The sequence below is a fragment of the Octopus bimaculoides genome, chromosome 10, assembly GCF_046866305.1.
Source record: "Octopus bimaculoides isolate indiv1 chromosome 10, ASM4686630v1, whole genome shotgun sequence".
NCBI classification, from domain to species: domain Eukaryota; kingdom Metazoa; phylum Mollusca; class Cephalopoda; order Octopoda; family Octopodidae; genus Octopus; species Octopus bimaculoides.
Genome location: NC_142937.1, coordinates 54,265,968 through 54,293,080, shown reverse-complemented (window position 1 = coordinate 54,293,080; position 27,113 = coordinate 54,265,968). Strand labels below are relative to the sequence as shown.

The 27,113-nt window shown below is 37.0% G+C and overlaps 1 protein-coding gene across 2 annotated transcripts in view; it reads right to left on the bottom strand.

Moving 5' to 3' along the window:
- LOC106872761 (uncharacterized) overlaps window positions 1-27,113 on the bottom strand; it is a 417,879-nt gene that overhangs the window by 374,542 nt on the left and 16,224 nt on the right. The gene's annotated exons all lie outside the window — the stretch shown is intronic.

The window sequence follows — 27,113 nt, the reverse complement described above, 5'->3', positions numbered from 1 at the left end:
TTTCACCAAGTTGATTGCAGTAAATCTCTGCTGTAATGCTTTGATTGGCTTCCAGAAAGCTGTAATGGACAACACTAATTGCAGACCACCAGACAGTCACCATAAGATTATGGTGAGTCCCCCAAACATTTCCCAAAGCCAAAGCTGATGTGATCATTTAAGGTTATCATAAAGGATCCACTTTTTGTCACAAGTGATTATTCAGTCAAGAAAAGGATCATTAGTGTTTCGCAGAAAAAGCATTGAGCACACTTCAAAATGCCAAACTTCTTGATTTTCATTGAGCTCATGCAGTACCCATTTATCAAGCTTTTTCACCTTACCAATCTTCTGCAGATTGCGTGAGATCATTGCAATACCAATGCTTGAGACATTTCTCTGACACTTTGATGTGAGTGTTGTTCAACAATTGCTTTCAATTGTTCATTGTCAAGACTGCATGACTGTCCTCTACCTTTTCCATCTACAAGGCTCTCATCACCACTACAGAATTTCTGAAACCACTTTCGTACTATGCAATCACTTGTGGACCCCTCTCCCCATGCTCTGTTGATACTGGCAGCAGTTTGGGAGGCATTGTGCCCAAGCTTGAACTCATGCAAGAAAAGTAATCGAAGATCCTTTTTTGTCATGCTCATACTTAAGGGCACCTATGCCTGAAGAATGTTTTCTGTCTCTGAAATAAGTAGAAAATTATTAAAGAGCATACATAAGTATGCCGAAATTCACCTAAAATATAATTAAAATACTATGATAAAATTTCGTTTCAAAACACAACACTTAGAGCAGCCATTATTTTCATAATAACCTAATACTAAAGCTAACATCATGAAATAAGATGTAATTATTTTACATATACACATCTCATTCTCAACAGCTCTCACAACCATTTTACCAAACATATATATATATGCCAATGTTTGTGTACACCAGAACAACTTTTTTCTCTTTCTCTCTCTCTCTCTCTCTCTCTGGTATATATATATATATATATATATATATATATATATATATATATATATATATATATATATCTTTGATAGCTAGTCACATCCTCACCTTACTTCAGTTTGGTTTATTTTGCAAGTTCCCAATGCAACCATCAAACTAAAGAAATATGTAATGCCAGGCTCAATGAAAACACATGATTCCGAAGATCTTTAAAGAAAGAGCTCATAGGGATAGAATGTCTAAAAGTGCAGATTTGAAGACTGAAGAAAATTTTTGAATGGAGGGGGAAAAAACAACCCAAAAGAAATAACTATAACAGAAAAAGGAAGTCAACAATACATGAGGGCTGGCTTAACTGCAAGTGATAAAGAAGTGAATAAATTTAAAAATGAAGTCAGGAAGTAGACATCATGGTAAATAAGAGTTAGTTGTGTAATATGATTTCATATGGGATAACAGCTGTATCAAGGCCTTTGAAAATAAACCTCCAAAATATATTCAAATTAGAATTATTAAGGTTTTGCTATTCATTTCAAGCAGAACAGAAATATTGCTGTTGTAATAATCTCCATAGAGTGATATGCTATGATATGCTACAGCAATCTTTATGTAGATGTAGTTCAATATTTAATTGTCTTTCTTACTTATAATTACAGGCAGATATATTGTTTAATTCAAATGCTTTTCTGGTTTCAAAGCAATACAGCTCTTTAATTTTCATAAACAAGAACCATATTAATATCATAGAAAATTTATGCCAGGTCACCTTGGACTAAATTCATTCAGTGGTAATGAAAAATATAGCAGATTTCAAAAATATTTTAGTTTCCAATGAAGCATTTTCATTTCAAACATAAAAGCATCTTAAAAGCAACAACATTTTTTAAATGACATTTAACAACTGTGTTGAAATATCAATTACCAGAGATAAAGATTTATTTTTTCAAATTGTTAAAGAAAAGCTGTTCAACTGCAGCAGCTTAGCAACACCTGCCAAAAACTGGGGGGGGGGAGAGAGGGGCAGACTGACTTCAAATATCACTTGTCACTTATCAAGAGGATTTGTAGTTTGATATCCTTTTCATTACTGCTGCGTATTATAGTTTTGAAAGTGTTAATTCATTGGTAACAATGATTTACAATTTGAAGGGTTCAGTTTAGTAAGCTCCTCGTGAATAAGAGATAGAGTCAACTCATTAACAATAAAAAATTTATTGCATTGTTCTGAGTGTTACCATCAGCCACAGAGTAAGAAAAAGCTGCACAGCAATTAATATACATCACCACACTAGCAACAACAATGTAGTTTCACTAACTAGCATCTGCAAAGGTAATGCCATCAAACTTAGTTTCAGTTTTTAAGTGATCTGCCAGATTTAGCTAGTATCATATTCAAACTAGAACCACAGTGTCAATAAAAGAAGATCCTGTTTGAGGTTTGACATCAGTTTAAAAGCAGGAAAGTGGTGGTGGTGAGACAACACTGCTTAAAAGCTTTATCAATTTCAATGTGCAGAATTTACATTAAAAATAAAACATCATGATGTGGCTAAATTACTGTTGGTGTCAAAAAACTAACACAGGAAGAGTTCAATAATGGAATCTAAGACAGACATTTGAAGTAAGTAACCAAAATATATGACAATAACAGCAAAGAGCAAAGTTCTTAAGTGTTTCCATACTGGAAATGAACTAATATTGTATTATTATTATTATTATTATTATTATTATTATTATTATAACAAGTCTCTTAATTTTGCACAAAACTGGTATATATTTCTGAAAACCACACTTGAGCTTCTCAAGTACAATTTAACATTGTAGTAGAGTTAAGACAGGAGTGGTGGTCATAAGTGATGTAGTTGTACCATGATAAGTTCCATTGTTATAATTATCTTTAGCAACTTCATTGAAAATGGGATTTCAATTTTCAGAACTATCCACTCTGTAATACATTTCAAAGAGTAACAATAGTGGGTTGGTGGGGTGAGTTTAAACGAAGATCTATCTAAATAACATTGCTCAATCATATAAACTAAAAATAACACAGACTATACAAAATATTACTTTTTAAATGTTACTATCTCAGTTAACTATACATGCAATGGGTGTAGGTGTGGTTGTGAAGTTAAAGAATTCACTTTGAAACTACACAGCTCTGGGTTCAATCCGGAATGCAGCATTTTGGGCAAGTGTTATTTTCCCATCATCTCAGATTGACTCATGTTTTAGTTTGACTTCTATTTTTTGTCTTCGTATAGATTCAGTGGTTTGAGGATGTATCCATCGGATACGATCTAATTGAGTTGACTAAATATGTTGTGTGTGATGTGTATGCGTCTTCCAGTTAAACTCATTTCTTTTTGCAACTTGCTATTGGTAGAATGACAAGAATAGTTAAATACATTTTTTGTGGAAAAGTGTAGAAAAGATCAATTACAAAGATAGTTTCAGTCGAATCTTTTTATTTCACGGATATACATATAAAAAAAATAATAAATACATCGGGAGTAATCTCCCTTTGTCAATGAAAAGAAACTGGAAACATATCGTATAGGGAATGTTATTTTCTAGTCTTTTGTCTAAAAGTTTATCCGTCAAGAAGTGACAGGAATTACTAATCTAGTCCATCGAAACTACACTACAGAAATAGTTAGGTTTATGACTTAAGGTCATTATTGAGAAGTATAATGTCTTATATCATTAGTGCAAGAACGTCAAAATATAAGGAGTGTTGTATGTGAGTTTGAGTGACATAACTTCCAGAAGGCAGGCTATCTACTAACTAAAATCGGAAAAAATCCTGGCTTTTATAATTTCCCATTGAAGTTTCTAGAAGCGTTCCGAAATATCATTTAGAAGAATTCTGGCTAAAACCTAGAATATTTTGGCTGAAATATTTGCAACCAATGAGAGAACTTGTTTTAAATTGGTTTAGTTTTCATTACCTATAAGCCGCCAAACAAAACAGTTTTTACTACATGACCAATGCCTTGTAAAATTTAGTAGACAGAAATTGTGCTGAACATGAGCGTGCGCGCGCGAGAGAGAGAGAGTGAATGAGCAGTTAAGAAGTTCACTTCAGAAAATGTGCTTGAAGGTTTGGTAAATTTTCAGATTAACACCTGCACGCTAAAACCCTAACCTTAAACTTAACCCTACAATCCTAATCCTAAAACTCTAACCTTAACCCTACAACCCTAACCCTAAAACCCTAACCCTAACGTCCTAGTGAAAATCATGTGGGTGTTAATCTGAAAATTTATCGGAGGTTTATTCCCAATGTGTGTGGACATGGTCAGCTGATGTCTTCTACTGTAGCTACAGGCTGGGGTCCTGTGAGTGAAATTTGACAGACAGAAATTGTATGAAGGACATTGTGGGGGTGGGCGTGCATGTGTGTGTTATCTCTCTTCGCACTTGCACGCATATTGAAAACGAAGCCACCAGTTCATACAAATGACGTCTGGACTTTGAGCCAGTCATTGTTTGAAAGGACCATGGGAAAATATTACCTGACTCAAAAACAAGTGAAGGTTGACAATACAACAAGCATCCAACCATAGAAAATCTATCTCAACAAACTTAGTCTAACCTTGCAAGCACAAGAAAATGGGCACAACAAGAGTGGCAGCAGTGATGTGGTGGATATGATGGTGATGATATTTATTCTTTGGAAGAATAAATGTGTATGGCAGTATTTGCATGTAAGAAATGGTGTATCAGATGTTATAGTATAGCAATATGAGTCATGATGAATTAGATAGGATTATCAGTCTAAAAAATCATCAGTGGTGAAGAGAGGGAGATCATGAAATTAACTTCATTGTTAAGTAGAAATAATATATTAACCAATCAGGTAAGATCATTAACTTTATGATTCTGAGAAAAATGAAATATATATGTAATGAAATACATTAAATTTGCCAGCTCATTCTAGAATGACAGATTACAGGAGTATTTAGAAAAAATTTACCTGTTGGTACATTGGTTTCTAAGGATTTCAATGGATTTAAAGTTACTGTAGAGAGTTTGAAGCAGTAAATATAGCAAATGAAGAAAGTATATTAATAGTATTTCTACAACAGTATATAAAAGTAAATAGGTTAATGATAAATAAAGAAAATAAATAATAAATAAGACAGTAATATCACCATGTGGTTTGTTTAGAGTATGATTAAGATATATAGGAGACTTTGATAAAGAATGAAATATGTTAAAAGGGAAATAAAGCTGGTAGCCTCTTAGCTGGTTGAAGTGGTTCATGATGAAAACAGCATTCAACCATGAAACATCTGCTGCAATAAATGCAGAGAAACATCTAAATTTGTAAAACTATCCAACCTATATAATGTGTACAGCTAAAAATCATATATAAAAAACATTTTTAAAAATGTAAAAAATAATAGAAACAATACAGCAGATGTTTTTTTCAGGCTTGCTACAGATTGGAGAGAGTCACCACTAGCTGTGGAGCAAAAATAGATTCTCAAGAATAATTGTTACCTGAGGAATTTTTCTTGATATGCATAAAACTGTACAGGTAATTGGTACCAAAAAGGGGAAATAAGTCATGCCCTATCTAATAATAAATTTGATTTTTGTCTATGAAAGAGGGTTCTCTTCATTTTTTCCACAAATAGGGGTGTGGGTAGGGACAGAGTTCATTTGAAAGACACTTTGAGAAATGCAGAAAACACACAAAAATAATATAATTCCCAGTAATGTAGCAGATATGGTCAACTACCTGGTTAGTAGTTTTAGAAAAACTGAAACACACACAAAAACACAAGAAGGAATAGCAAAAAGAAACAAGGAAAAATGAAAGAATAAAAAGAAAAAAAAATTGATAAAGTAGCAAGGAAAAAAAGAAACAAGAAAAAAGAAAACTTAGAAAACAAAAAGGCAGAAATATGTAAAAAAAAAATAAACAATTGGCATCAAGGGAGAGGTGTTGGTTGTAGTCACTTAAAGGGACAAATAAAAGTAAAAAGAAGTTTACAAAATGATCCAGTAGCAAGTTAAAGTAGGCAACTTAACAAAGAACAATGAAATTCTTAAAGGTAAAACCAACAAGAAATGGAGGACAGGTAAAAAATAAAAAAGAGTAAGATTTCAATCTTTGGGTATGAATTCTTTATATAGGTGTCACAAGAACATTCAGAACTGTGGTGCTTATTTTAATCTGCCATCCCACCCCCACTTCTCTCACTTTCTCAGCCCCACACCCTAAAATGACACACACACCCACCACCATTTGCCCTCCCCTACCCACAAGTTATATCAATGCCACTAATCTGAGAGAACAAAAACCAAAAATACTGTATCCCACCACTCGTTCATTTATGAAAAAGAAGAAAAAATTATCTAATACTGATTCTGAGTTGGAACCTTTACATTTCATTTATGCTGCTCATGTCTTTGGAAAGTGGAGGTGCAATGGCCCAGTGGTTAGGGCAGCGGACTCGCAGTCATAGGATCGCAGTTTCGATTCCCAGACCGGGCGTTGTGAGTGTTTATTGAGCGAAAACACCTAAAGCTCCACGAGGCTCCGGCAGGGGATGGTGGCGAACCCTGCTGTACTCTTTCAACACAACTTTCTCTCACTCTTACTTCTTGTTTCTGTTGTGCCTGTAATTCAAAGGGTCAGCCTTGTCACACTGTGTCACGCTGAATATCCCCGAGTTCTACGTTAAGGGTACACGTGTTTGTGGAGTGCTCAGCCACTTGCACATTAATTTCATGAGCAGGCTGTTCCGTTGATCAGATCAACTGGAACCCTCGACGTCGTAAGCGACGGAGTGCCAACAACATATCTTTGGAAAAGGCAAGGAAAGCAACATACATCTTTCACTTCTCTTTAAATCTTCTCAAGCTTTATATGTAAATTAAAGACATAAAAGTATGACATGGGCTGGTTGGTTGGTCCCACAAATTTACAAATGTTATGAATCAAGAACAAAAATGCATTTCCAGTTCTTAAATACTCATCTGTAAAGTAGAACCTGCATCCATTTTTCAGTTTATAATGGACCCTTTTCATGATTCAAACTGCTGAACCCTACAAAATAAATGCCACTAATATACAGGTTTCAAATTTTGGCACAAAGCCAGCAAGTTTAGAGAAGGGAATAAGACAATTACATCAAATAACTGGTAATTAAGAACTATCCATGAGTCTTCCAGAATAACAATAATAATGAATTAAAGTGATTAAATCCATTTAAAGAATAGTACTATTCATATTTTTCAATGAATTAAATTTCTTAATTAACTAGTATGCCACTTAGCTAAATATAAAATAGAGAATTAAAGATTTAAATTAAATTCTCAACCAAAGAAACTCAAGAGATGTAAACTTATACACAAGAAAACGAGAGAAGATTGTACAGATAAAAACAGAGAATAAGGTTGGGAATCTAATCTGATCAATGAAATGTAGAAACATACTTACAATGATCATTTAAATCTATAGATTCAAGTTAACTCTTGCAAAATTTTTTTAAAAAGTATATAAGAAAAGACAAGTGAAGAGAAAATAGGAGAAATAAGAATGGTGGAGAGAGAGAGAGAGAGAGAGAGAGAGTTTATGGTATTGAGACCAAATATTGAAGCGGAATGAATCCATTCCTAACATGAATTAATGTCAGGTCACAGATCTATGGCTCTGCTATGATTCTGTCTACTTTCTAACAATCACAAAAGGTATTCAAATCACAATAGCTATTCACACATTAAAAAATTCTGCATACACATACAGACACTGCAACTACTACATCTTTATTGATACAATAACAGATGTACAAAAGCAGATCTATCTAACCTATCCAAGTATGGTAAAACAGATGTTAGATGACAGAGGTAGTGTAGGCACACTGCTGAATTTGCCTTTCTGTATTTGAAACAGAGACTATCCAAACCCATAAAAGACATTATCAGCAGGCCTACATGCTAATAAACAGGGACATTTTGTCCCTGTTAATATATAACTGTCAACATTTTGAGAATTCTGTGAACGACAATATCAATATCAATGAAGGATGGTAGTTGTCAAGAAAAAGTAAAATATTTGATATTGCAGCTGGCTTAAAGCTTAACAAAAGGTGGCTTTATCTATGGAGCTTCAGATATGAGGTGTTAACAGCAGTGTTATGTGTTCCAAGAAATTAAATACAAACCTAAGACATAAGTCAGTTGATGGTGAGCTGTGACCAAATAATTTCCCACAATAAGAATTTATTGAACCAGAACATGAAAGACAATCTGGGCTTTTGCTAACAACTGCAAATAATAATATAATCCAATATGTAATCCAGAAACATTTAAAATGTAAGCCTACAAGCAATCTCATTGTCCACTTGCAATATTTTCAACTGAATCTTAATCCATATGCTTTAATCTCACATAATCATTTCATGTTTCCATTCAAGAAAGGTTTCCACACATTGTATCAACTGACGATTCTCTTAAAATCAAATCAATACAGTTTATACAAATACTGGGACATTATTTTCAAACTGACACAGCCAACATATAACTGCTTCTACCAAATGAATTTTACCAGAACACATTTCAAAAAGGGAAACAGCTTCACCTTTATATAATATAACATAATATAGTCGATACATGGACTGTTGACGATTTTTTTTTTCCCTCCTCCTTCTTTTTCCTTTGGACTTTCCTATGTTTCCTATTTCCAAAGAAGAGCTATGCTTGAAATGTGAAACAACCGCTCTTTTCCTTCTCTGAGCATCTTATTAAAAATTTGCATCTGTTACGTTCTCATGTCGGTGTGTTTTTCCTTGTCTTTTTCTCTGTTTTTTTTAATTGTGTGTGTGTGTGTGTGTGTGTGTGTGTGTGTGTGCGTGCATACGTGCGTGTGTGTTTCTTGTATTTCAGGATGGTCATATTTTTCTTTTTTGCCAAATAAACACATGCACTATATATCTGTTCTTCACTCATTTATTACTGTTCTTATTTTAACTCCTGTCCATTATCCAGAAATCTTTTGTCGTACATCTGTGATCTCTTCAGTGACACTTCGCGTCCCCATGTGTGCTCCTGCTCTGCCTGTTCTTCTATGATGTGTATCCTTATATGCGCATGCATTTGCATCTGCATTTGTGTGTGTGCACATGCAAGTGTGTACTTATGTCTGTTTTGCATGTGCACTTATGTGTATATATGGGCTTAAGCCCTTTATACTATCATCATCGTCGTCGTCATTGTTCTTAGTAGTTTTATGATCATCTCCTCACCCATGTCCCCTCCCCCACTGCTGCCCTTGGCCTCAACTTTTGGTACCATTCCTGTATCTCCCTGTGATTGTGTGTTTGCCCACGCTGCTGCCACCTTGGTAGTTGTTGTTATTATTGTTGTTGTTGTTGCCATTAGTCGAGGTGTTGATGTTGTTGCAGCCATTTGTGTGTTTGTGTGTGTATATGGGCTTGCTTATTATGTTGTTTCTATTCGTGCCCTTTATAGTTTTTCTTTTTACTTATTTATCTCTATTTCTTATATATATCATAGGTGTGTGCATATTTGTCTATTGTGTGTGTATTACACAGTTTGTATGCTTTTGTTTGTTCTTTTCTCCCTTGTCTTTAGTCATCATGTTGCGTGGTGTAGTGGTGGTGGTAGGTGTTATTGTTCCATTCCTGTTTTCTGTTGAGGCTCTGCCTGTCTATTGCTATGTGTGTAGCCTCTGTAATCTGTTTGGGTGTCATGTCAGTTCTATGTGTTGATAACACCTTAACCTCTATGTTATTAACAGAGCCTCTCATATAGAACTGACATGACGCTCAAACAGATTACAGAGGCTACACACATAGCAATAGACAGACCGAGCCTCAACAGAAAACATGAATAGAACAATAACACCCACCACCACACCACGACAATGAAAGACAAAAGGGAGAAAACAAAAAAACATACAAACAGTGTAATACACACACAATAGACAAATATACACATATCTATGATAAATATAAGAGTGATAAATAGGTAAACAAAAAAAAGTTGCATAAAGGACACAGATACAAAAATAATAAGGGAACCCATATACACACACAAACATACAAACTTCACAAACAGCCGCAACAACATCAACAGTGTGACCAACAACAATGACAACAGAAACAGCAACTACCACGATGGCAGTAACGTAGGTGAACAAACGTAAGGAGATACAGGAAGGGTACCAAAAGTCAGGGTCAAGGGCAACAGCAGCAGCAACAGGAGAGATGTGGGTGAGGGGAGGGCCATAAAGCTACTCAGAACAATGATGATAACAATGACAATATAAAGGGCTTAAGCCCAAATATATACATAAGCACTCATGCAAGTCACATAGACATGCATATGTACACGCACACACATACACATATATACACAAATACAGGCGCAAACGCATGCACATATAAGGATACACATAATAAAAGAACCAAATGAACTAAGCAGAGCAGGAGCACGCGCAAGGATGGAAAGTGTCACTGAAGAGGTTACAGATGTGTAAGAAAAGATTTCTGGACAGTGGACATGAGTTAAAATAAGAACAGTAATAAACAAGTGAGGAAGAAATATATAGTGCGTGCGTTTATTTGAAAAAAATTTTTAAATTACCATCACAAAATACAACAATATCCGTTTCAATACACGGTTTCACATCCGGAATCTTGCAACACAAATTCATAAACATCATCATCATCATTGTTTAACATCCGCTTTCCATACTAGCATGGGTTGGATGATTTGACTGAGGATTGGCGAACTAAATGGCTGCACCAGGCTCCAATCTGATCTGCAGGGTTTCTGCAGCTGGATGCCCTTCCTAACGCCAACCACTCTGAGAGTGTAGTGGGTGCTTTTATGTACCACCAGCACGAGGGCCAGTCAGGCGGGACTGGCAATGGCCACACTCAAAATGGTGTTTTTTACATGCCACCTGCATGGGATCCAGTCCAGCGGCACTGGCAACAACCTCGCTTGAATGCTTTTTCATGTGCCACCGGCACAAGTGCCAGGAAGGTGACGCTGATAACGATCAGGCTCAAATAGTGCTTTTTACATGCCACTGGCATGGAAGCCTGACAGCTGCTCTGGCAATGATCACACTCGGACAGTGCTGTTAGTGCTCCGCTGACACAGGTGCCAGTCATCGAATTTGGTTCAATTACGATTTCGATTTTACTTGCCCCAACAGGTCTTCGCAAGCAGACTTTAGTGTCCAATGAAGGAAAGGTACGCATAAGTGGGCTGGCTACACCTCTGGCAGAGGCCATGGATTATGGTCTCACTTGGCTTGCCAGGTCTTCTCACGCACAGCATATTTCCAAAGGTCTCGGTCACTAGTCATTGCCTCAGTGAGGCCTAATGTTCAAAGTTCGTGCTTCACCATTTCATCCCAGGTCTTTCAGGATCTACCTCTTCCACAGGTTCCCTCAACCACTAGGGTGTGGCACTTTTTCACACAGCTATCCTCATCCATTCTCGCCACATGACCATACCAGCGCAGCACACCACAACTGATGCTTCTTAGGTTCAACTTTTCTCTCGTGGTACTTACACTCTGTCGAGTATGCATACTGACATTACACATCCATCGGAGCATACTGGCTTCATTTTTTGTGAGCTTACACATGTCCTCAGCAGTTACAGCCCATGTTTCACTGCCATGTAGCATGGCTGTTCATACACATGAGTCATATAGTCTGCTTTTTACTCTGAGCGAGAGACCCTTTGTCACCTGCAGATGTAAAAGCTCTCTGAACTTTGCCCAGGCTATTCTTATTCTAGCAGCTACACTTTCAGCGCACCCTCCCCCACTACTACCTTGGTTACCTAGATAACGGAAGCTATCAACTACTTCTAATTTTTCTCCCTGGAATATGGCAAAAGTTGTTTTCTGCACATTTTCAGTGTTTATTACTCCTGAGCATCTGCCACATACAAAAACTATATTCCCAGTTAGCCCTCCTTTGATATTGCTGCACCTCTTATGTGTCCATAGCTTACACTGGGTACATCTTATAGAGTTTCTACCTACGCCTTTTGTACAGGTCGAGGAGGGCCATCTACCTGAAGGGGTTTGTGTTTTGTCTACCTTCCTACTTGAATTCCTGTGTTATTGCTTGGAGGACTATGATAAATAGGAGGGGGCTGAGGACTGAACTTTGTTGGACCCCTACCTCTACCCGGAATTCTTCACTGTACTCATTGCCAACCCTCACCTTACTGACATACATACATACATACATACATACACACACATCTATATATATATATATATATATATAAAGCAGTTGTTTACTGTCAACTTAATGTGACAGACTCATTAAGGGAATCATACTGCCCTAAGAAGCTAGACCGCTTCCTGTTGGCCTTGACACATTTCCTGTGTCCTTATATTTGTGAAGGGGAGACAAGCTTCCCCACCCAGCTTTAGTCTGCATTCAGGGACATGTTTCTGAGTCATTGCTCGTCATCAGCCTGAAGTAGCCGACCAGCTGGTTGAAAAAATCTGTCTAGCCTTAACAAATATATATATGTTTTCAGTGAAAACACATTCACTGGTTACAAAATTAGAAATGATCTAGACAGGCTTTTTTCAACCAGCTGGTCAGCTACTTCAGGCTGATGACAAGAAATGACTCAGAAACATGTCCCTGAATGTAGACTAAAGCTGGGTGGGGAAGCTTGTCTTCCTTTCACAAATATAAGGACACAGGAAATGTGTCAAAGCCAACAGGAAGCGGTCTAGCTTCCTTGGGATAAATAACAGCAGTATGATTCCCTTAATAGGTCTGTCACATTAAGTTGACAGTAAACAACTGCTTTATCGTAACACTGTTGCTTATGTCTCTCTGTGAGATTTATAATTAGATCATTTCTAATATATATATATATATATATATATATATATATATATATATATATATATATATACACACATATACATATTGTTAGCAGGTCTTTTTTTCTGTTTGTTTGTTTTTGTAACTAGCTGACTGATATGAATGCTTTTAATTTCTTCAAAGATTTAGAAAGCCTCAAATCAGGCCAACAATCTACTCAGTTTACAGAGAACCAGAGAAACTCTTTCAAAAGAGAGGGAGAGGGGTGGGGAGACCTACAGAAACATCTTGGTTTATCTAATAATACTTAAGTGTCCCAAAAATAGCTATACCAATTCCTTACTGACTAGTTATGAATCTGTGTGTGTGTGTGTGTGTGTGTGTGTGTGTGGTTGTTATTATTTATAGTCCAGTGAGTGGCAGAATCAGTAGAGTGCCAAACAAAATGCCTTGTGACATTAATGTCTCTACAAAGTAAAGTTCCACTCCTATCACAGTTGATAATACTTTTACACTCTTCTTGTACAGGAGATAGAATATCTATCAAATACCAAGGTTGACTTAACCAATAATGCCCTCCAAAAAAATCTGTAGCTTTATATTTATATTACATATCATTATGAATATAACTATTTACTAGAAGCAGTAGCAGTTTCAATTGGTTAGTAGAGTGTGTAGTTCAAGATAAGAAATTTAGCAGTGCACACTTCACATGCATGTGCATGTGTGTTCAGTCAGACATTCATTTAATGTCCATTTTTCCATGATTGGATGAAGATTTGTCTGATGTAAGATTTTATAGTCAGATATTCTTGCTGCTGCCAACCCTTACCAGTTTTTCAAAAGGGAGATATTTAATTCCACAAGACTTCAAAAGCAGAGCAACTGGTGACAATGTCAACAGGGAATGTAAACATCATATCACCATTTCCCTCACACAGTGACATTCAAGTACAAACCACACACATGGCTTCCACACACCTTACACTGCTCAAATTTATTCACAGGGTGTGATAAACCCAGAATCTCAGTAGAAAACACTTATTTACCTAATGTCTTGTACAGTGGACTGAACCTACACTTAGTATTTCAAAGTCAACAAATCTAGCCTTCTTTAGGGTATGTATAGGGAGCATCCTTTATAGAGCTGAAATGTGGACTGTGAAAGATGAACTTAAAGACCACCTTCATGGTACATACATCAAGATTCTCATAAAAGCTCAAAACATCTGACAAGAGCACAAGACAAAAGAGAAGATTTATGGACATATTCCAACCACCTCTAGTATTATTGCTCAATGCAGAGTTGGCTTTACTAGCCACTGCTATTGTGCCACAGACCAAACAATATCTAATGTTATATTTTAAAGATGTTTATATCCTAACAGAAGCTGAAGACCACTTAACTACATTAATTTTATTGACAAATACCAACAACATAAAACTGTGGACTTTACAGAGCTAATGGGGATAGAGATTTCTAGTGCAGCTGGGTAAAACATGTCTCAGTCAAGATGGCAAGGACAACAATAATAAAGAATTGTTTTGTAGATATTTAGAGTGTCAATCCTCTCAATTTTCCTAATTTTGTTTTAAAATGTTCCACCTAGTCTTCTATTAGCTTTTATTTATATATTTTACATTGTAAAATATTGAACTTCTTTCCACTGGAAATCATCATTATCACTACCATCATCCTTCTATTTTTCCTGCTCTACTATAAAGAATGTAAGAAGGCTGTATCAAAGAGAAAATCTCAAAGCCAGTTCTTTCTTATAAGATCTTAACACATTGCCTGTCAATGGAAACCAACCTCCTTTTAGTTTCCCTCTTTCTATCATGGAAAAATCTGCTAACAAAACTGGTTTCAAACAGCAAAACATTAACATGATAGCCACAAAGAATAAAAATGGTGGCAGAGAATAAAATTGTTGATGTTATTGACTTCCTGGGGGAATCAAACAATCTATACAGGAGCTTCCTTACTCAAATTGAAGAATAAGTTACCATTTGATAGCAATTTCAGGAATATTCTGTACAAACTGCAGAACCATTTTGGAAGGGTTACAATTAATCTTTAATATACAGTTACAAACACATGCACATCTTCCTGAACAGTTAGTTTCATTGTATCATTCACGATAAACTTACATTCTTGACTTCTTTATTAGTCTTTAATCAACTGTTACTGTCTCTAGCCCAGTTGCATAGCCATCACTGCCTTTATGAATAAATTGAATATTACTAAAACCAGTGAAAATATTTTTAAAATGCAGCTGGGAGATCTCATATTTAAATGTACTAAGTTTCATAACATATTACGCTTCACAGTAACCCAAAAACATTTACTTGCCCATTGCAAAATAGCAATTAATTTTAAAATGTGTGTGTGTATGCGCACATGTGCAGGCATATATGTGTGTATGTAAATTGCAGTATGTAGTTTGTGGACAGAGAGCAGAACCTTTGGCACCTCACAGTAGTAATCAGTGGTAGAGTGGAAACAAATGACAATGTTGAATTACATAACAATCATTCCAATTTTTCTATGTAAAGTAGTATTGTGGATGCCTGTTTCCTTGAGAGAATAAAGTTTTAAATCTTTCAATCTTCCTTGTAATTCATATGGAACAGTGAAGCCATATTCTTAGTGTAGATCCATTGAATGGCTTCCAATTAATTAGCGAGCTTGATCATTATGAAGGAACCATGGTAAAGAACAAGAATCCAGATGGTGGTCTATCTTCCACCATCCAAAAATGGTTTCATGGCGGGGGGGGGGGGGGGGGGTTTATCAATGAAAATATATTCTAGCATTTCCTTTATAGTTTCTACAAATTTTCTCAGAGATTATTTTCACTTTGGCCATAAAGAAAGTCACAACAAAAATGAACCAAACTTGGATAACATTTTCCGCATTTTCTCAATTAACGCAGTAAAATAGGATGTCTTTATATTTGTGAAGGGGAGACAAGCTTCCCCACCCAGCTTTAGTCTGCATTCAGGGACATGTTTCTGAGTCATTGCTCGTCATTAGACTGAAGTAGCCGACCAGCTGGTTGAAAAAATCTGTCTAGCCTTCACAAATATATATATGTTTTCAGTGAAAACACATTCACTGGTTACAAAATTAGAAATGATCTAGACAGGTTTTCAAATACATTCGAAACAATATTTCTATGGAAAATATTTCAATCTCAAAACATGATTTCTAAGGTAGAAGACAATAAAATTTGATTTGCAAAACACTGGAAAAAAAAATACTCTGCAGCATAAACCTAACAATTTTTGACTCAACAAAATATAAAATGGGTTGAGAAAAGCCACAACATATCCTTTTAGACAGCCAAGCTAAACATATAAAAGAACTCAGGTCTTTTAGTTTATCAGTGAATCTATATTTACCAACAAGATTTTTTATGTATAATTAATAAATAACTGAACATGCAACAGTTTTCCTAAATGTAAACCAACAAAATAAAATTCAAAGAAATGGTAAAAAAAACAGGTGGTGTGAAATGAAGAAGGAAATTGTTGCCTATATCTCATTTAAGTAATTAAATAAATATCAAACTGAAACAAATATTTTTGGCCTTTTTTAAAATTTCATTTTTTTTTTTTCTGGGTACAATTAGCAAAGTAGATAACTGAAAGGGATCTGGAAATAACACTACCAAAGTTGGAACAGTAGGAAAGGTTAACATCAATCATAACTTAGACAGTTATTAAATCTGAATTTACATTAATTTACTCTTTTACTTGTTTCAGTCATTTGACTGCAGCCATGCTGGAGCATTGCTTTTAGTCGAGCAAATTGACCCCAGGACTTATTCTTTGTAAGCCTAGTACTTATTCTATCAGTCTCTTTTGCCGAACCACTAAGTTACAGGGATGTAAACATACCAGCATCGGTTGTCAAGCAATGTTGGGGGACAAACACAGACACACAAACACACATACATATATATATATCATCATCATCATCATCATCGTTTAACGTCCGCTTTCCATGCTAGCATGGGTTGGACGATTTGACTGAGGACTGGTGAAACCGGATGGCAACACCAGGCTCCAGTCTGATTTGGCAGAGTTTCTACAGCTGGATGCCCTTCCTAACGCCAACCACTCAGAGAGTGTAGTGGGTGCTTTTACGTGTCACCCGCACGAAAACGGCCACGCTCGAAATGGTGTCTTTTATGTGCCACCCGCACAAGCCAGTCCAGGGGCACTGGCAACGATCTCGCTCGAAAATCCTACAGGAGCCAGTCAGGCGGTACTGGCAACGGCCACGCTCAAAATGGTGCATCTCATGTGCCACCCGCACAAGAACCAGTCCAGGGGCACTGGCAACGATCTTACTTGGCTTGCCGGGTCTTCTCACGCACAGCCCATTTCCAAAGGTCTCGGTCCGTAGTCATCGCCTCGGTGAGGCCCAATGTACGAAGGTCTTGCCTCACCACCTCAGCCCAGGTCTTCCTGGGCCTACCTCTTCCACGGGTTCCCTCAACTGTTAGGGTGTGGCACTTTTTCACGCAGCTATCCTCCTCCATTCTCACCACATGTCCATACCAGCGCAATCGTCTCTCTTGCACGCCACAACTGATGCTTCTAATGTTCAGCTTTTCTCTCAAGATACTTACACTCTGACGGGTATTCACATTGACATTACACATCCAGCGGAGCATACTGGCTTCATTCCTTGCGAGCTTACGTATGTCCTCAGCAGTTACAGCCCATGTTTCACTGCCATGTAGCATGGTTGTTCGTACGCATGCGTCATACAGTCTGCCTTTTACTCTGAGTGAGAGTCCCTTTGTCGCCAGCAGGGGTAAGAGCTCTCTAAACTTTGCCCAGGCTATTCTTATTCTAGCAGCTACACTTTCAGCGCACCCACCCCCACTACTAACTTGGTCGCCCAGATAGCGGAAGCTATCGACTACCTCTAGTTTTTCACCCTGGAATGAGATAGAAGTTGTTTCCTGTTTGTTTGCAGTCTTTATTGCACCTGAACATCTGCCACAAACAAAAACTAACTTGCTAGTTAACCTGCCTTTGATGTTGCTGCACCTCTTATGTGTCCATAGCTTGCACCGGGTACATCTTATAGAGTTACTACCTACTCCTTTTCTACATACTGAGCAGGGCCATCTACCTGAAGGGGTTTGTGTTTTATCTACCTTCCTACTTATTAGGATTTTGGTTTTAGCTAGGTTGACTCTAAGGCCCTTCAATTCTAGACCTTGCTTCCACACCTGAAACTTCTCCTCTAGTTCTGATAGTGACTCCGCAATTAGGGCAAGGTCATCAGCATAGAGGAGCTCCCAGGGGCAACCTGTCTTGAACTCCTCTGTGATTGCCTGGAGGACTATGGTAAATAATAGGGGGCTGAGGACGGAACCTTGGTGGACCCCTACCTCTACCCGGAATTCATTGCTGTACTCATTTCCAACCCTCACCTTACTGGCCGCATCTCTGTACATGGCTCGCACAGCTCTCACTAGCCATTCTTCTATCCCAAGTTTCCTCATTGACCACCAGATAAGGGATCGGGGGACCCTGTCAAAGGCTTTCTCCATGTCAACGAAAGCCAGGTACAGAGGTTTATCCTTGGCTAGGTATTTCTCTTGCAACTGTCTCACTAGAAATAAGGCATCAGTAGTGCTTTTACCTGGCACGAACCCAAACTGCATCTCATCTAAATTGATTCGCTCCCTAATTAGTTGGGCTATGACCCTCTCTGTAACTTTCATAACCTGATCTAACAGCTTGATGCCTCTGTAATTATTTGTATCTAAAGCGTCCCCTTTACCTTTGTAGCAGTTGACTATGATGCTGCTACACCAGTCATAGGGTATGACTCCTTCGTGTATCACCTGGTTCGTAATACGGGTGACTAGGCTATAGCCAACACTGCCAGATATTTTGAGCATCTCTGCAGTGATTCCTGATGGGCCGGGGGCTTTCCCGGTCTTCATACTCTTAATTGCTTTATCTACCCTGGTACTATCAACTCGGATAGCTGGTCCCTCTATTGGGTCGACATAAGGCAGGCTCTCTTTCTCCCATTCATTCTCTTTATTAAGCAATCTATCGTAGTGGCATCTCCAGACCTCTTTCTTTGCATCCTCATTTAATGCAAGCGTACCATCATCCATGCGAACACATTTCTCTCCTACAACATCACTATTCTCTCTCCTACACTGTCTTGCAACCCGAAATACCTATATATATATATATATATATATATATACATACACACACACATATATGACGGGATTCTTACAATGTCCATCTACCAAATCCACTCACAACACTTTGGTCGGTCCGAGGCTATAGTAGAAGACACTTACCCAAAGTGCCACACAGTGGGACTGAACCCGGGACCATGTGGTTAGTAAGCAAGCTACTTTATTTCATTTCAATTTGCCATAAAGGCAGTACACAGAGAGTAGCTACGGGCTGGACAAAAACATTAATGAGATGAAATGGATGATAAATATGATGGTATAATGAGAGAAGGCAAAAGCCGCCCGCCGAACTTTGCTTCTCTATAACACTGTTCTTTATAAAATTAAATTTTCACATTGAGGCTATGAACCTTGTACATAAAAAGTCATAAATTAAGGCATTTGCCTCTTACGATTTTTCATTACACAATATGAGGCACTCGTCCTCTTAGGTTTTTTTCGTCCGATATAGCCTTCGCTTCTCTCAAGCAAAACGATGGGTCTGGGTCGGGCCACTTTTCAATACTGAATTCGCCGAGGGGGAAGGAATTCACTAACGCACTTATGTGCCTACTCAACACGACCTCCGCAGACACCTGTGGAGGCCAGTCCAGATCCTTAGTACAGGTGAGGACTCCCTCTCTCTGACGCTTCCTTTTATTCACAAATTTCTGCAGGGCCCCTCCCTTTCGGAATAGGATTAGCCAATCCTTTTCCTCACAGGGTGAGCCCACAGCTTCTACTGTCGGCAGCACAATTCCCGCCGACCTGCTTTCCTCCGTTGGTGGCACAATTCCCACCAACGGAGTGTCGGGACACGCCGGCGGTGCACTATCGAGCACTGGCCGTGCCTCGTTCTTTTTTTTCTTTTTCTTTGGGGCCACTGGAGTAGGGCGTACTTCCGCCTTAGCCAGAAGGTCTTCCTCCTCGCCCACAACTTTCGGTGAGCAACCATTGTTGCCCACCTTCTTTCTTTTCTTCCCTTTCTTCGAGGAGGTTTCCACCTCCTCGACTTTCTCCGTCTCTCCCTCCACTGGGAGAGTGGGGGGGGAACAACATTTATTAACTGTTCCAGGACCTTACTCTGGTCCTGGGGGCAGTCCTTCTTAATATGACCAGGCTCCAGACACAGGTGACATTTCGGGGGACGTCCCTCGACAATGACTGGATATCTCTGCCTGTCCATCCTTAGAAAATCTGGGAGAACCAGATCTCTGGCTGTTTGGGTCCACAGAGTCAAAACCGCTTTTGACCCAACCCAATCAGCTGTAGGTAAAATTTTCACATTTAAGAGCTTGGCTCCACTGCCACCCAGACCCCGTCGGATAGTATCCTCTATCCAATCAGGTTCTATACCGGGTGGCAGCCCACAGATCCAAGCTCTAGTTAATTTCTTCCCCCAGTCCTCAGTCAAATCGTCCAACCCATGCTAGCATGGAAAGCGGACGTTAAACGATGATGATGATGATGATGAGTATGTGGGAAGAAACAGAATTTTTTGCCCTTCTAAGGGCTGGCTCGCAAACTTGCGAGCCACCTCAGGGGTGTCAAATAGCAAACAAACAGTCGCATACTTTACACCCCTTGCCATAAACTTAATAGTTGGCAGATATTCTGCTAACTCTTTTTCAATTTCAATTTTGGGAAAGACCGTAATGGTATCGAGTAACCTAGAGTAGGTCCGCAACACCACCGTTCTTTCCCTGAAATCATTTAACCACTTCTTGGGTGGGATAATCTCCCAGCCACTCCTGCACCTATAATTTGTTTAAGATAATATTAAAGCTATACCAAAAAAGTTAAATAAAAGGCTTACACTGCCAGGAATAAGGTAACAAGACTGTGGATTCACAAAAACAAAAACATAATTCTTAAAATATCAAGTAAATTCTTTTTTCAAACAACAGCCAAAAAATTAATTCCTTCCCTTTCAAACAGATTTATTTTCTCCAAAGAGGATCAATAAAATGACAATATGGTTTAGAATTGTCCATCTACAATTCCCAAGAGCAGAAGTAACCATTAATTCATTGTTCTGTCATGAATCAATCTAAATATGTTCTGCCTCAGTGAATTTACTCATGTGAAATCTCTTAACCTTTTCAATTTATATATATATATATATATGGACTGTGGCCATGCTGGGATACTGCCTTGAAAAGCTTTATCAAACAAATCAACCGTAGTCTGCTACTTATTTTATTGATTATTTTGCTGAACTGATAATGTTATGGGGATATAAACAAAACAATACTGGTTGTCAAGTGGTGGTTAGTGACAAATACACACACAATATGCTCTTACACAGTTTCCATCTACCAATTCCACTCACAAGGCTTCGGTCAACCGAATACTACAATAGAAGATACTTGCCCAAGATGTTATACTGTGCAACTGAACCAAGTGGATGGGAAGTAAACTTCTTTATTACACAGCCATGCCTGCACCTGTTATGTAGGTATTCGCAAGGACTTGTGCATAGTATTAAAATTAGTATATATACATATATATAAGCTAATGTTTCATCTGTAGGTTTCCAGGAAAAAAGTCATAGAAAAATTTAATGAATAACTGCTTTAATGTTTTTTTTGTGTGTTTTGGTTTTATTGTTTTAAGGAAGTGGATAAAAGGGATTTTTCCCAATATATTTATATAATGTCATAGTGTACAAAATGTCATATAGCATCAGCTAATTAGGGTTAGGGCTTTTACTTTCATTCACTGTTCAACCTATTTGAATTACTTATAACATTAGTGTATAAGTGGTTGGGTAATCCAAACAAATGTGCAGCTTTAACTCACTCAGTCAGCCAGCATTCATGATCCTTTAAAATTACAGAGACAATCCAGTTCTATGAAAGTGTATCTGTGGATTAGAGATTTGTTTACAAACGAAGACAAATGGTACTTAATACAGAAGTAGAAGTGGTACATTAAATTAGAAGATGCTGCTTTATAAATTGTTTAGAAATGATTGAAAAGTGGAGACATGAAAATTCTGCATAAACAGTTCAAGGAACATCAGTTTTAGATGAAAGGAAAGATAGATGGTCAGATACAAATAGACATAAATGAAAAGTGTGTGTGTGTGTGTGTGTGTGTGTGTTTTCTTCAATGGCTTAGAAACATCTATGCTCCAATTGTTTCTGTTAATACCGTTATGCAGAAGACAGAATAGAAAAAATTTTGTGTGCAAATTTTTGTTTTCGTTTTCGTTTATAGTATAGATAATTTTTCTTCTGAAATGCCACCTTTGGTCTCCTGGATACATCAGTTGGCCCGAGGCTGCAGTTGAAGACACTTGCTGACAAACGGGGGGGGGGGGGGGGGGGGGGGGCAGAACAATTCACATGATCCGATTTTTTCCCTCAAGAAAATGGATAATCTTCCCAACCACACAGTTCCGTGCTCAGTCCCACTGTATGGCACCTTGGGCAAGTGAATCTTCTGAGTCCGCTCCACCCATTCACCAGTGCACATTTTTTTTTCATATTCATTTACACCTATTACACTATTTTTTTTTCTTGCAACCAGGTGTTAACATTGAGTTTTCGGATCCTGTGAGTTTGATCACGTGAATTTTCTGAATCCTGTCCTCACCTCCACTATTTACCAGCACATTTTTTGTTGTTTTTTTTTATAAGCGTTTAGTACACATTGTTTTACGTATATGGCACTTTTTTTTTTTTTTTTTTTGGTGGCCGGGGTCGAAGTCAGGTCACTGGGTCATGTGAATTATCCGAGTTTGCACCCCACCCACCCTGCGTAAGAAAAATTGAAAAAAAAAATAGTAAAGTAGGTGTAAAATAGTGTGTAGTAAACGAATATGAAGAAAAAATTGTGCCAACGAACGGGGAAGTGGTGAGAGGACTCGGAACACTCCCGGTGTGAATTTTCCGAGTCGTCTCGCCCCACTCCCGTTCACCAGCGCACATTTTTTTTCATATTCGTTTACTACATGTTGTTTTACACTTATTACACTTTTTTTTTTTTTTCTTTTTCATTTTTTAGCTCTGGTCAAACACTGGAGGTTAACCGAGTTCGGAACACTGTCTTAATATAAATAAAATATACATGACTCCCCATGAACAAACAGCTCAGACGGTTTGGACATGTTGCTCCACTTTCCGAGTTAGACCCTGCCTACCGTGTTCTCTTCACTGAGGATCCGGCAGTGCTGACAGGTTATGTTGGCCGACTACATGCCATATGGTCACAGCAAATGAAGAGCAAATGAGGACTGACTGGGACTCTGCTCGTGAAGTCGCCCATGATGACCAGAGAAAATACTGACAAATGGTGTATGCAGTAACCGCGCTACAACGGCGAATGCCTCCACATCTGATATGACTTGATCTATGATTACTTACACATCTCAGCTTATTGCTTTTGCAATAAAATCAGCTTACATTTAAATAATACATTTCAAGGGAGAGAACTACAACTAGAATTATCGCCCTTCGATCGTTTTGCTAAAATGACGACCGTCGCACTTTTTTCCTTGAAATTTTCACCTAAAGTTGGCGGGTGCGACTTATAAACGCATCCCATAAAAAAATCTTCGGATATTTTCTAGGTACAAGCCACGTCAGAAGTTCCGACACTTGGAATAACCGAAAAGGATAAAATTTTCCATTACAAACAACGGTTTCTAAAATGCATGGACTTAATGGGATAACAGTTGCAAGTCATCTTTTGCTTACTGAAATCTCGGTTACTGAACAACAACTATATCGGCGTGATTCCTAATAGAACTTTGCTCTCCAACATCAAAGAAATCGCTGCGACTTATAGTCGGGTCAATGATAAAATTCCCGATTTGAACCTTTCAAGTTAGGAGTGCGTCTTATAGGCGAGGGCGTTTTATAGTCGAGTATATACGGTATATTGTGATATGAGGAATATGAACGATACCACTTTCTAAAAGTGTTTAAGAATCTCAAATATGCACATTTTATGTATAGCCTACAATATACAGAAACTCTTTCTTTCTCTTTCTCTCTCTCTCTCTCTCTCTCTCTCTCTCTCTCTCTGCCAGTCGTCTGCTTCACAAGTTTCATTCACTGGGTTAATTCAAAAGTCACAGGGACTTAACTGAATAATACCATAAATGCTAGCTGACAGAATGAGTTAAATTGGAATAATTTGTATGTTTGATTTCAAACAATATGTATTACCATTTATCCTTCTCCTTAAACTTGGTCAAGTCTCTCAGTTTAATCCTGCTGACCAAACTTAATTAAGAAATAAGTGTATAAAATGGCACATGGTTTCCTGCTATAAATAATTTGTCTCCAAAGATGGCCTAAACTTGTAATTAAAATACTGGGACATTTTATAGCTCATGATCCAGTAAAAGTATTTTCAAATACCTTAGTGATCCTCTTCAATGTGTGAGTCATACATTCATTTTTACAGAATAGAAATAATACTTCATTACATAAGCTAAAGTTATTTCAATGTCTTTCAACAGATCAACAATGAAGAAGCAATAATTTTGTAACGATAAACAATGATGAAACATCATAATCCAAAAGTTTCTAAGCAACAAAAATCTATAATTAGCTCAGTAAATTTTGTAAAAAGTTTATGAAACAAGTCCTAATAAGTTCCAAGTGACATATAACACATACTGTATAAAAATGCTAAACTTTTACACTAAATCCTCTACAAATCAAGAACATTTTCTACATAATATCTAATGGCACTCAAACAGTACATAATATTATATACATGTTTAATGACAAACTAGACTGTATATCTCTAGTTTAATGGATAGTTCTGTTAGATGACAAACGAGATTGTCACCATCTTCCTAAATATATATACACTTCAGATAATATATACAGGATTATCAGTACCCAGTTTTCATTTCACTAATTTCTAACAATAATCCAGCTGTTAACCTTCCACTTTCAGAATTCATTGACTCCTTATTATAATAATAAATAAATAAATAAATAAATAAATAAATAAAAATGAAATTGACATTTTCCTGTAAATTCTCCTAATACTTCTCAAATGGTTAATATCAGATCAATACAATTAACTTTTGATATCAGAAAATAGCAATCTACATATATCTTATTTCAAATGAGAAACCATTCTATGTTATACAAATATTGCAAACTTTATTAATACTATATTAACCATTACACATGTTAACTGTTCTTTTGCTTTGTTTTTAATCACTGCCACATTGTAATTTCAATCAATCTATGTAATTTTTCTTGGATATTTTATAAAGAAAGCTATCACAATACTTTTTTCACAAGTCATTAATTATTATTACATGGTATTAGGTCGTTAAGAATGAAATTTGTAGAAAAGAAAAAAAAGAACCTAATATTTTATAAATGCAGGAAATAGTTTTATTCATCAAAGTATGCACCCATATTGTCAATATACTTTTGCCATTTCAGCAGTAGCTTGTCCAGCCCAGAACTGTAAAAGCTTGGCAATCTAGAGTCAATAAAGTCTTGGAAGGCCTGTTTTACAGCATTGTCGGAATTAAACTTTTTCCTATCAAAAAGTCATCCAAATTCTGGAAGAAGTGGTAGTCAGTGGAGGTAAGATCAGGTGAGTATGGTGGATGATGGAGAACTTCCAACTCCTGTAGTTTCATCAATGTCATTTGTGCAATATGTAGTCTGGCGTAGTCTTGCAATAAAATAGGAGTGGATCTGTTGACTAATCTAGGCTGTTTTTTTATAAGTTTCTACATCATTTGGTCCAGTTGGCTACCGTATTCTTCAGCAGTGATTGATGAGTGAGGTTTAATGATATCATTATGGCTCACAACTGTGCCAGACTACCGAACACACCATCAGCTTCTTTTGATGAATTTTGCTTTTTGAACTGTGTTTTGGTGGCTTGTCCAACCATTGTTCTGAACATTTACAGTTGTTGTATTGGATCCATTTCTCATCACACATTACAATTCGCTTCAGAAATGATTCATTTTAGTGCCATAATGCAGGCTTCCAAATGTTGCTGCTTCTGATTTTCATTGAGTTCATGTAGAACTCACTTATGCAACTTTTTCACATTACTGATTTGAACTAGATGAATCAATATTGTTTACTTGCTAACACCAAACAACAATTCACGGGCACTTTGAGATGGATAATGGTAGCTTTCAGTTCATCATTATCCACCTTTGTTTCTGGTCGACAGTGTTGCTCATTTGTGAGGTCAAAGTTACCAGAACAAAATTTTGCAAATCAATTTGATACTGTCTGCTATGTAATAACATTAGAATGAAATACTCCATTAATATTGCGAGCTGTCTTTGATGCTATATTTCCAAGAAAGAACTCCTATTTCAAAACTGTACAAATTTCCAAATAAATCAAAGGGAAAATTCTGATTAGATTGATAGCTTACAGTGCTGAGATAAGAAAAAAATATTCTCTTTCAACAGAATGAATAATAATCTAAATTAAGAATTTGGTTTCAAACAGAAAATCAAACTTTACATATCAAATTACATTTGGGTAAATTTGATGCAAATTCATTTCAGTCTCTTCCCCAAAGCTATTTTGTTTTGACAATTTTCAATGAATAACACTCTAAACCTCAACAGTATTCTCAGTAATCTCATTTATCTTCAACATCGCAAGATAACATAGTGCTATTGTTGATGATAATAACAGTGATATCAAACACTTATACTAGTCAAACCAATATACATAAATATTATGTATATATTGCAAATATTTACACAAACATAATCCATACATATATTACCATTTTATCTATTAATGGTATATATTAAAATGTAAATCTACTGTAGACTGACTGGCCTAATATGTTATATATTACATATCTTACCACATACAAAATGATGGTAACACTACATCTGTCTTATTTCCATTCATTGCCTTCATGTAACATCAAATATTACTAATGTAATTGAGGTTGCATAAGATAAATATCAATTTGATCCCAATGCATTCAACATTATGGAACACAATATTTCAGGGATTATATAATATACTAGCAGAAATACCCGGCTTTGCCTGGGTTAAAGAGAATAATGAAATCTAAAAACGCCGTCTAGACTACGAAACCCTCAACTGTT